Below are 12,917 nucleotides of genomic sequence, written 5' to 3' on the forward strand. Positions count from 1 at the left end.
CTGAGGAAAGCCTGCAGCATGAAAATAAAAATCAAGGTATTGTAGTAGTAGTGCAGCCAGAAAGAGCATCTTAACTCTAATAATTTTATCTAGTTTTGTGTTTTGTCTGCTGATGATTTTTAGGGGGGATATAACATGCAGTTTCCTCTCCTGCACCTCTGCTATATGATGCTGTTCTTAGATTGGCAATTTGTCAAAGCCAGGAAAATACAAATCAATATAGGAAGGAAGGCAGAATTTGGCTAAAGAAAGCACTTCCTTAAGCTACTGAATTTGCACCAGTATATATTCTCAAACATCCTAACCACTGCACAGGAGATGCTGTAGAGAAGATATCCTGTGTGCTATACACTATATGCAACAAAATTCAAATCAAACATCTGCTTAAATGTGATGCACTATTCCCTTCTAAATTACATGTGCCTTTTTCACATACAAATAGACAAAAGAGTGTATCTATAAGAAACACATTCAGAAGAACAAAAAATCTACAGTGCAAGAAAGTCTATCCTGAAACCCTCAGTCTGGGGCTTGATTGAAGAACTAAACTCAGAAGGTGAAATGGAGCCATTTAAAAGAAGGTCCCACCGAACAGGAGGAACAAGCAAACAAACAAATAAACAAAAAAAAAAAATCCCTGAGCTCCTACTAATCATTTGAGCTGCCAATGAGAGGTGACTTTTAAACAGATGGTCAGGGGAAAGCTGGGTCCATGGATACAGACGTTAGTGCCCCATCTGTATTTTAGGATTCTAGCTTCAACAAGCCATTACCAACTTTTTTTCTAAGTGACAGAAAGTGAAAGATTTCTGTTCCCACTAATTTGCTTCTTTTTTACCGAAACCACCCCACTTCCCTCTTTTTTTTTCTCCTGGTAAAAATTTGTTGGTTGATTTTTTAAGTAAACAGAAACTGTTTGCAGTATAACTTTTATGTCAAAAAAAAAAAAAAAAGAAAAAAAAAGGATGCTAGGTAAGTTGGCAAAACAGCAATTGGAATTTAAAGAGAGAGTTTAAAAAAGGGAGAAAAGAATGACATACCAAACTCACTTCTTCTTGTCCCCCTTCCATTCCTGTTCTTATTATTTCCAAATTATAATTTGGAGGTAAGGGAACTGCATTTCCTTTCAATCTATTTTGTTGCTGCCACACATTCTGTGCTTTGCTTCTCTCTCATTCTTTTTAGGAGGGGGAAAAAAATCCCTAATAAAAATAGAAAAACATATCTCAGGCGTTAAGCTCGCTCTCCCCCTTCCTTTGTAAAGAACTCTTTGTTCTCTAGTGAAAATGCTGAAAAAAATCCCCGGGCTCCCTGAAACAAGTGCAAAACACTTAGAGGCTTTTGGGCTGGCGAGGAGCCAGAAACCCTCCCGCTGTCTGGTTAGGAAGAGAGGAAAGAGAGAGAGAGAGGAGAGAGAGGGGAAAAATTGGAGCTTCCTTTAATAGACATAGGAAGCAGGTCCTTTTTTTTTTTTTTTTTTTTCCCTTTTTTTTCCTTTTTTTCAAAACTGGCGGTCAAGCGTTAAGTAACTCCCTGTCTAAATCCACCTGCTGGAAATGAACTTGGGTAACCCCCCCCAGGGGTGCACAAAGAGGAGACACAGTAACACACTCCCGGCTCTTCTCCCACCCGTCCCCTCCCCGCTGCCCTGCTTCCATTCTCCCTGCTCCCAGCACACAAATGCCCAGAGCTCGCACTCCCCCTGCCACCACCAACCAACGTACCAAAATAAACGCTCGCTCCATCTACTTAAAGAGCAGAGACGGCTGAGGGGGTGGGGGGAAAGAAGGGAAGAAAAAAAAAAAAAAAAAAAAACAAAAACAACAAACAACCAAAAAAAAAAAGGTGGGGGGTAAAGCGCTTTTTTCCATCTCGGTTGCGACAGTGATAAGGGGTAGGGAACATCTCATACCTGGTGTGAATGCTAATCAGCCAGGAGTTCTCCTTTTTTCCCAAGACAGGGAACTGTTTCCTTCCAAATTTATTAGAACCTCCTCCACTGCCTCTTTGAAAAACCTTCTTTGTCACCCTCTTCCCAAGTCCTGATACTTCTTTAAAAAAAAAAAATGGCTTCGGAGCTCCTTCTATTCTTGATATTGATTCTCTCTCTCTCTCTCTCTTTCTCTCTCTCTCTCTTTCTCCCTCTCTCTTTCTCTCCCCCCCACCCCTCCTCCTTTCTCCTGTCTCTGTCTCTTCTGAGTGGTCTATTGATAAGTCCCTAGAGGCACTGGGTCAGCCTGCCCGTAGGAAACCAGACACAATGCACAAATCTCCGAGTGCCATTCTGCCATCAGCAAGCAGACCACGTTTAGGAGAGAGGAAAAAAAAAACACACACACACACACACAGTAGAGCAAAAGACAGAGAGAGAGAGAGAGAGGGAGAGAGAGGGAGAGAGAGGGAGAGTGTGAGAAAAAGACTGATTGGAACAGGAGGGAGGGAGCGAGGGAGGGAGTGAGAGAGCGAGGGAGAGAGAGCGACACTGCCAGTCAGGTTAATCATCCCTACTTTAATTAGCTGTTCGGCTTAGACATAAAACAATTGAATTTGAATGATCTGTCAGTGGGCTCGGCTGAGCCAAAGGGGAAATGCGAATATTACAAAAAAGACTGTTGGTGTATTCAGATAAGCTTGCAGGGAAAATCCTCAAAGGATAACTATTAAAACTTACCACCAAACAGAAAGTAAGATTCAAATGGCATTATACAGAGGCCATCTCCAAAAAGCTGGGAGATCCCTTCCCTCTCTTTTTTACACATCACTGCAGCTTTTGCTGAAATAAACACCTGCACCTTCCCACAGTCTTCAAAGACTACCTGTCCTATGGGGTCGGGAAGGGAGTGCAGGATTGCCTGCTACCTTGGCTCACTTAAATCAAGACCATGCTGCCCTTCAGACGAATTTTCCTGATGGATCACCAGAATGTTATGATTCTGGAACCGCACAAGCTCCGGGAGCACATCCTTGCCATGCATGTCTGCACAAACACAGACAAATTGAGCACTGACAGGGTACAGACGGAGAAAAGGCAGTCCTGGGTATTGGGGTAAGACAAGTCTCAGGCACCAAGGAGGTGGAGAAATTATCCCCTCAAATAGGTGGCAGAGTAATCTATTTATTCTACCCTGGGCTGCAAAATGAAGTACATTTGAAATAGATGGTTCCTGATGATACCCAGTGCAGTGGCAGCACTGTGTACCAGGCAAGGCAGAGATTTATGATACTTGTGCAAAGTGTGCTTCTTAAAAGGTGTGGGCCAGTTGGCCTCTCCCTCTGAGAAGGAAAGCAGCAGATAACACCCTGCTCTGAGAGGAAGCTGTCAGCATGTTCAGTCCCTGGACATCACACCCCTGCCCTGCCAGAACTTTCCCTTGTCGGATGCAAGGGACCTGCTTTGGGTTTCAGGACACTGAATGTCTACTCATCAGGGGCTCAGATGTCCCCTCCTGAGCAAACAGCACCAAGGGAGGTATTTGAATTTACTGCACAAGGCAGGTATATTTTCTGTGCTCCAACTAAATTTTCTGTATTTCGTACAGAGCTGCAGCTAAAACAGCAAATCCGTAATTCCTGATGAGCTCCGTGAGCATCTGCTGTATATAAACTTTTAAATAGGCATGACTACCTGCCAGTGCCACTCAAAAGCATGGGAAGAAAGTAGAGAAGGGACTCACAATGCAGCTGACTGCTGGCCTTTCAGAGGGAGTGCTGGGATTCTCCCCTCACTCTGTATTTTAGGTACAAATGCTTAAGGAAGGAAGAAACAAAACACAGAAGTTCTATCAACGTCTCTATGTTAATTTTATAATTTTTTTTGACATAGGTCTCCAGGCAAATCTGGCACCAGCTTTTATGTGTTTTGCTTTTAATGGAGAACTGATGGGAGATGTCACTATTATTCATTCCTTCTATCAACTTCTGCTATGGGAAAAGGTAGTTTCCTATCCTTTTTCACCTTTTAAAATGTTACATGCTGGTTGGCTGTGTCCCATCTGCCTACCAGCCCCATTGGGGCCCATTGACTCAGCACAGTTTACAGAAGACCTAAACAGTCAATTGGAGAGGGATGCATTGCAGAAACAATTGGGACATTGGGCTTAATGAGGTTATTTAGGAATTCTCTCCTCAGTCTCCCCAAAATATGCATTTTTCACGAATATTATGGAAGGTAAGACCTCACGAAGAAAGGAAAAGGAGATTTCAGAGAAATATAGCACCATCAAAAGCCTTAACTCCTTTTCAGATGAGATTTTGTAGAGAACAGTGACACAGACAAGTCTCTTCCCTGGGTCAGTACCAAAGTAATAAAGCAATGGAGTGTAAAACAGCTCTGGGCTACATTTCTAATAAAATATGCAGAGGACCTGACCACCTTATGCAGGGATGCACTGAAGAAACAGTGTGCAGTCATGTAATTACAAGCTATGGTAATGGTACACGGGGCCCTCCCTAAGGTTGCACAGACAACATTAGCTGTGGCATTTCCTAACTTTTAAGTGTTTGACTTAGCAACATTAACATTACGGTAATGCATTTTCAGTATAATTTCTCAGCGTTTTCTTTAAAAGTCAACTTAGAAGCTGTTCCACGTTGCTGCTGAGGCTGGGGCGGGTCGCACCTGTGGAGCTGCAATACAGAACTCCACCACTTCAGCCGGCAGCGCCAGCGGCAGCTCGACTTAAAACGGCGCTGACGAGGGGATCAACCACTGGAAGACTGTGAGGACACTTCATTCAGTGGTTTGACAGCGTCTTCCTGACAAAGAAATTGGTGAGAGAGAGGAGCCCTAAGCTGACCTTCAAGGAGGAGAGCAAAGTACACTGCCATGGGCAGAGACTCTGGAACCCAGCTCACCAAACCCGCACATCTTCTGTTGCTGTTGGATTTGCTTCCATTCAGTTGACTCCGCGGACTGCTGCTCCTCTTGCTTTGTAGCTTACTTTCTCTCATGTTATTTCTCCCTCCCTAGACTACTCCTTGTCACAGTCTGTTCCTTATCCCATTGCCCTAGAAGAGGCATTTCCTCAAGTACCTCTTCCCCTCTGCTCCACCCCAGGAATGAATATACCCTGAGCACAGAGGAAAGCAAACTGCTTAGCATGGTAAATTAGGCCACGTGGTGTTTCAGGCTACCTTAACTAGACCACTCCTTGCAAGACTGTTTAAAACTAACTCGGGCATTATAATTTGCAATCCACAGTGTAGACATATCAAAATGTCCTTGTTCTCATTTCCACTGCTTGCTGCCATAGCAACCCCTGGTCAAAAGGAAATTTCCATTGATATCAGAAGGAGCAGCATTTCACCCAGGTGAGTTTTTACTATGTGGCACATATTTTATTAGCATGTATTCCTGATATGGAGATCCTCAAATCTCCTCTAGTGCCTAATGTAGAAAACACTACTGTTAAGTCCTGCTCTTAGCTGGTCCCCTTCTACTGGAAGCTACAGAAGTCAAGGACCTCCTGCTTTCTACCTGAATATCATCCAAGAGCTGACTTGTAGTCTAAATAAATGCAAAAGGCCAGGAGGAGCTCCAGAAAATGTACATCACCTTCCTCTCCTGAGATTTTTATCACAGATTTTAACTTAGATACAGGATGATGATTTCTAGCTTTGCATGGTACTCTCTTGCTTGCTCTTCCTTCATATAAATTATTCCATGTATCAGGGAGATATAGCCAAAGGATCGATAATTGAAACCTCAGTCTGTCTGATCAGTTGAAAAAACTTTGCTGTTTGCTATGGAAAAGGCAATCAGTGCTGCAACAAGTTTTCAGACTCATTTGTATAATAACTTCTCCATATGTTGCTATAGAATTGGAAGAGATCTTTATGAGAACTGTACCTGGATTTACCACTGGCAAATGGCAGGATTTGTGAAAGGGAAAGTCAGCGGAACTGCTCCTCACCTTCTGACTTCTACGTGCACCACAACGCCAGGCAAAAGCAGGATGCAGAAATGGCAGAGTACTTACTCCTTTAATGTATATAAAGTATTCTGCAATGCAACTTGTAGTGCTCAGTACAGCTGACAAGAGCTGACATGAATGGCAAATCAACAGATCTGGGTGGCATGGAGAGGAACTTGGTTCCTTTGCAAAGAAGGAGCTCTGTCTGTTAAGGAGCCGTGTCTATTTGAAAAAATGGAATTTAACTATGTAATTGCAGGATGAGTTGTATAAATATATTCCTCTAGATTTATTGGCTAGTCTTCATAAACAGCTGTGAGACTGTGCTTTTTGTTCAGAGATGTAAAACAGCCCAGCATGGTGGAGAGGGTGAATACACGGTTGTTATTCAGTATGTAAGAAATTAGAGAAAGAGACTGGGAAGTCCACTTACATAAATCAACTTCTTGCTTATCTTTTGGGAAAGCATCCTTTCTAACTTGCACCACTGTGCTCAGCAGGTACCTCTGCATACTAAAGGGAGAAAGGTACCATGCCTTGCATCTGGGTCATTTCTGTCATATATACCATTTGATTTTCTGGGGCAAAACAAACAAGTTTGTTCCTTACTGCACTGATTACCAGAATCACCCCTCCCCTCCCCTCCCCTCACTCCCCCCCCAACCTCCTCCTACCCCAACCATATTGAATGTCCAGGATTGGTTCCTAAAGCACCTTTTACCTACAATGTGCAGTTCTCAGTTCCTAAGGCAATTTCTTTCAGAGATTTGTTGACAATAGGGAAATGTAAAGGGAAACATCAGAGGGTCTCCAAATTTTTACTCTCTCAGGCAATCCAAATATACTGGCCTATTTTGTGGAAGAGCCTCCCTTAAAAAAAAAAAAAAAAAAAGAGAAAATACTGCAAACTGGTGTGTGAGAGACATGTTTGTTCTTTTGTTTTAGTGCACTACCACTGCAGTAAAATGTGCTGAAAAGTGAGCCATACCCTCCTGGGCACCAGTGCAATCCCCTTGCCTTCTCTGGAAAAGCAACAGTGCAACCTAGGGGAACTCCATACAACATCTGGTCGAGAAGACATGAGAAGAGCAGGACTCCTGCTTTTCTCCCTCCTCAGCTGTATTGGGTCATTTTGTAACATTTTGGAAGTGTGATTTTACAAAAAAATTAAGGAAATCTGATAACTGGTTAAAAAGCAGATCAATGAGGACATGATTTTTGCAGGTAACATGTTTTCTGTACATTTATAAGGAAGTTTATCGTGAAGGCTCCCAAAGATTTTTAAACACTTGAAAACATTAACTCTCTACCCTCTATCATGATTCGTACTATTGTCACCAATTGCATCTCTGCTCCAAAACTAAAATTATTTAAACAGTATCCTGTGTTATATTCAGCCTATTCTGCTCTGTTCTATTGTATTTTATTCTATGATTTTTGAAAGAAGCGTAAGTATCTCAGGATGTCAGGAGGTTTAATTTTCTCTCATACCTTCATGGGTAGACAATTATAATTCTGATTTGAAGAACTTTAAAGCGGACGTCTGCCCCACTTCTGTTCTAAATGCTGACGGGAGACATGCTACATATCCCTCTTGCTAACTTTGGTGCTGTCACATAGTCACAAATCTTATTTCCTGCATTTGGAGGTGACAGGTATCGTGCCTCTGCTTCCAGCCTTGTTTCAGGAGGCTTTTCTGTGGGCTCAGCAGTGAGGAAAAAATGTAATTATTTTCATATTCCTCATTCTAGACAAAACCTTTGTAAGAACAACAATATTGCTTGCAGTCTGGGGAGCTGTACAGCCACAGCATGCCAAAAACATGAGATTGCCACCAGAATAACCCTACTGAGGCCTGTTGTTTTCTCTGTCCAACCATTAGTTTTGTCACAGGGACAGCTGAAGAAGGGTGTCTATCTGCACATACCACTTCATCTTCTAGACCTGGATATATATAAAGTGGAAAGCAAAAAACCCAGAGGAGGGTGTAGAGTTCTGACTCTTTTCTACAGCAGATATAATTGTCCATCACATTCTTCAGCTGGGTGAAGCCATGAGGGAAGAGGACACAGATAGGGTTGATTTCCACCTCCACACTCTCCACAGACAGAGCTGCAGCTTGCACAGTGTCTGAAACACGACCGGCTCAGGAAATGAAGAGTAGCACATCACTCATTTTTCCTGTCTGTTTGCTCCTAATTATCTTGCAATACATCTCACTGGTAGTTTTATCATACAGAAAGACAGAAGGTCTTTCTTCTGGTTACAGCACATAATGACTACTTTTAAAATGGCTTGCTATTAATTCCTGGGAAAACTTCAGTCTCTTTCTCCCTCCCTCAAGCTCACTCTCTCTTCTTCTGGGGTTATTGTTTTGTTTTTGAAGATGTTGGGGGAGGTAGGATGTCAATTCTATGATTTATGTATCCTGATTAAAAGAAAAGAAGGGCCAGCAGAGGTGGCTTTCCCTTTCTTTTGATGAGACTGTGGCCACACTGAAAGAAGTGTCAACAATCTCAATAATTTAATTTTGGCTAATACAACACCTCTTACAAGCTTGAGCCACGCAGCTCCTGTGTAGCCCTGTAGTACAAATCAACAGAACCACTTTTATACATGTCTTCCAATATTTCTCTCCAACCTCAGAGAAACAGAGAATTGCTAGAGGGCAATGAACTCTCATTTTGCCATTGACATTTTTGCAATCCATCTCCCTCAGCTGGGAGACCTTTCACAGATCTGGAACCTCACTAGCATAAGCAAGAATTAATATAATTAAGAATTAGACTCAGGGTCTCTAAAATGGGAATCATAACAATGACTAACGTCACAAGAGCGTTTTCAGAATTAATTCATGTAAGTAAAGCACTTACAAGATAAAAATGTAGGAGATGCCACATCAGGTTAGACCACTGCTCCATCTAGTAGAACATCCCATGTGCAACAAACAGCAGCAATTAATGCACCGTAGCAGACCTGGGGTCCCCCCTCTGTGTAGGAACAGGATTCAGTCTAAGAATAACCTGAATGGTAGTCCTTGGTAACAGCATTACTTTATTACTTAGGTGAGATATTTAAGGCCCTACAACTCATTGTCACTAAACAAAGTTGTCTTGCAATGAAGGGAAGGAACCAGGCTCATCAAGAGTCGGGTACAGTAGCAGCACACCTGCACATTCATTCCTGTGCAGGACAGTTTCTGATCAAGAGTTCCTGCTTATCAGTGAGAGAACCTAAAATTATTCTAAAAATCTCAAATTTCAGAAAGAGTACTGAAAAAATGGAGAGTAGTATGTAAGTACTTCTAAAATTGGTATAGAGAAGGACACATACATATGTGCACAGATGAACAAGATGGCTAAAAAGGTAATCTCATCCTCACTGGCTCTACTTTGAGCAGGGTCAGGGTTGGACCCAGATGACTTAAAAAGGATCTTTCTGATTTTTATTATTCCAGGATTCTGTGAATCCACAATTTTCTATGGCAGAGCTCTGTCACTGAACATGAAACACATAGTGATAAACATAATTTTCAAGGAAAATATTATCAGAGAAGTTTCTTGGGTTGAGGATAGAAGCTCTAGTTCAAAATTAAGAGGCTCCCATGCTCCTTCACCCACTGGTGAGGTCCTGGTCCTAGTCTTTCAAAAACTAATTTCTTTATGAAAAACTTTCATAAAGTTTCATACTCCAAAATTGCAAATATTTGCACTGTCTTCTGGCCAGCTCACCTATATACCTCTGCATTCTCCAAGTACCTCCAGACCTTACATCACTGCCAACATCTGTTGTGTCAAGGGTAATGACAATCTTTCTGTGATATTTCACTATCTTAGATGGTTTGACAACTTTATTTTAATTCTTACAGATTTTTCACTTTATGAAACAGCCTTATCTGAAAAGTAAATGGATGGGTTCAGATGAGTTTGTCTTAATTTAAGAGTTAGATTTTAAAATTTAGTTTTACTTTTGTATGAATCATGAAGTGTTTAACAGAAATAATCTATACTATGCAAAACCCTCCTGAAAGACAAAGCCACAATATGTTTCTGTGCTTGATTCTATTCTATTCTATTCTATTCTATTCTATTCTATTCTATTCTATTCTATTCTATTCTATTCTATTCTAATTCTATTCTATTCTATTCTATTCTAGTCTATTCTATGCTATGCTATGCTATGCTATGCTATGCTATGCTATGCTATATTCTACTTCTGGACAGTGTAAGGAAAACCCAAACAAATTAGAAGATAATCTGCGAAAAAACGAAATCCCTCATAACTGACCAAACCATAAATGAGTTTTACATTACTGGGACTGGATAAAGTATCATCAGTGCCAGATTATTACATAAGAATATGTTAGTAATGTAGCAGCAGTCTAGTCTCTTAAGATGTGAAAGAGCGTTATCTAACCTCTCTGCAAAGTTCAGGAAGAGAAGCCATATGTCCAAATAATCATTTTCTTGCTGGTGTTTAACATGTCAGTTTTTTCAAGGGGCCTATTTCAAGTTAAAAAAAAAAAAAAGGCGTGAAATGCATTTTGATTTTTTTTTTTCCTTTGGCAAAAGGAGCTCATTTTCAAGCTTGCTAGGAAACAAGAAAAACAAAATCAAATGTCAAGTAGATTTGCTCTTTGTTGTAATTAATACGCAAGCATTTGCTCGTAGACGGTCCTGAGCCTGAAAACAAGTGTTGCCAGTTCTGGTGCTATTAAAAGTAGTTCTCAGGGCTTTAAAGGGCCAAATGTCCAAGGAGTGAAAATCCCAACGCGAACAAGTAGCCCTAGGTCAGTGTCCATCAGCTGAGGGTGTGACCACAAAGAAAGGAGACCACAAAGCCCGATGGCTGAGGACTGAGGATGCGCCATGTGCTTGCAGCACCGGATCCTATGTGCGATGAGACAACAAAGAAAGATAGGGCAGACGTCCTCAGAGCAGGAGGAGAGGAATGACTACCTGAAAATAAGGAAGCTCCAAAGCCCCACACTGCAGACTATATGCATGCTCAGTTTCTGGTTGAGGAAGCTACGTGAGATTTCTCTTTGAGTCAGAGCAATGTAGTGGATAAAAAGGCCCTGTCTAGCCAGGGGGATTTCCTGAGGCCATCGCAGACCAGCTCCACACGCTAAGAGGCTCGTTTTCATGAAAGTTCTTGTTGCATTTGTATCGCTGGCTCCAGGCCCCTAGAGCTTCAAGTGCCACATCACAGTGCTACAAGCCCAGTGCTGAATGCTTGGCACACGACCAGGCATCTTCCCTTCCCTCTCTCTGTTCCCTCAAGTCAGCAGGTGGGGGTCCAGGGCTCCATCTTGTTTTGATTTGTGTGTGGATTTTTTTTCTCAAGAAGAAAAAAATGAAGACAAAATTTCCCATTGAATATTTGCTATTCTCATTTCCCCCAAATTGTTCTGTGGAGGTGTTTGGAGATAAGAGAGAAAAAAACCCACTTTTTTTTTTCTTCCTCATCAAAGGGGCTTGGTATTTTTTCTGAAATGGGATACTGGAAACACTTCATCACTGAGGGCTACTGGCCTGAGATCTGCTCATCTCCACATCAGGATGAATCAGTATCAATTCCAGTGGGTTCACCAGGAGTGCTCTGGCAGGCAGCTCTCCTTGCCGGATGTGGGGTCAGCCCTGCTGAGCCAAACTCTTCCACAGGACCAGCCAGGCCCGTGCCCCGTGCCACGTCACAGAATGGGTGTAAATGGATGCAGGGCAAAGAAAACATAAACCTCAACCAACTTTCCCTGTAAAATAATCATAAAAGTGCTGGAACTCAAATGCTGGTGGGAGGAATTGGACAAAGCCAGCACCAGCCAAATACCCTACCAGCAAAAGTGTGTGATACTGGCCAGGATAAGACACAACCAAAGCAACATCTATTATTTTGTTACTTACTTTCCCACACACTGATGTCCGATGTGTAATTCTCTCCTATCATTTAGGTCACTGCTGGATTTAGCCCTATGGGTTTGAACAATTAATTATTTTCAGTGATAGAACTATTCAATTTTCAAAACTAGTTTGAACAGTAGATTAGTTCTAGATGAAATAATTTAACTACCGATCAGTAGTAGGTGTTTATTCTACATTAAGTTGGCCTATCATTGAGCAGATATTACTTTTTAAGGTTTCAATACACTTAATAATTTATAACACTACATTGTAAGCTGTCTGAATAACTATCACCTTGGAACACTACAGCCAACACCTCCAAATTTAATCTCTTCTCCAAAAAGCGTTGTTCAATCTTTTAAATGGTCAGCTACATGGAGAAAGGAAGGAGTGTAACCACAAAGACTAAGAAAAGAAAGCTGCTTAACTCTGTGAGCATAAGCTCCCAGGTTGCTTGACCTTAACTCTACATAACAGTGGTACCTAATTAATCGACTGCTATAAACACCATGCAGTTATTTATAAGATGCTTTTCAGCAAACAACTTGAGGCAGATATTTCAAAAAACTTCTCAGAAAGGCTCTTGAAATGACCCTTAAATTCAAAGAACTATGTGCTTGGGTATTCTGTTAAATCCAGATTCATCCTGTGTCTCAGTTTCCCCTACAGCTAAGTGCTGAATATATGACCTCCCTACTTCACAGAAATCCAGGGAAAGCTAAGTCATTAACAGTCACTTAGTAATTGCAAATCCTAGCGCAGAAAGTCTTGGAGAATGCCTTAACATTAGATACTATGGATAATTGAGGCAGAATAGGCCCAGAGCTCTCACCATAGGAAGTTTTGGGGTTCATCATATCAGAACCAAAAAGGTCTGAAGACAGTTTTGCACAGAGCAGCAGCATCTGGGAGCCATGAGGATGAGTTATGCTCCACTTTCAGGGGAAAGAGAAGGGCTTCAGGCTGCTCCCTCCCATTCAATTTCTCATTCACAGTGAGAAGGGCAGACTGCTTCTGCTCTGCTGGAAACAGGGGCACCACACAGACACCTCCTTTCCAAAAGGAAATGCAAGAGTGAGAAGAGGTGGATGGAGAAGGGATGAAG

The sequence above is a fragment of the Vidua macroura genome, chromosome 2, assembly GCF_024509145.1.
Source record: "Vidua macroura isolate BioBank_ID:100142 chromosome 2, ASM2450914v1, whole genome shotgun sequence".
NCBI lineage: Eukaryota > Metazoa > Chordata > Aves > Passeriformes > Viduidae > Vidua > Vidua macroura.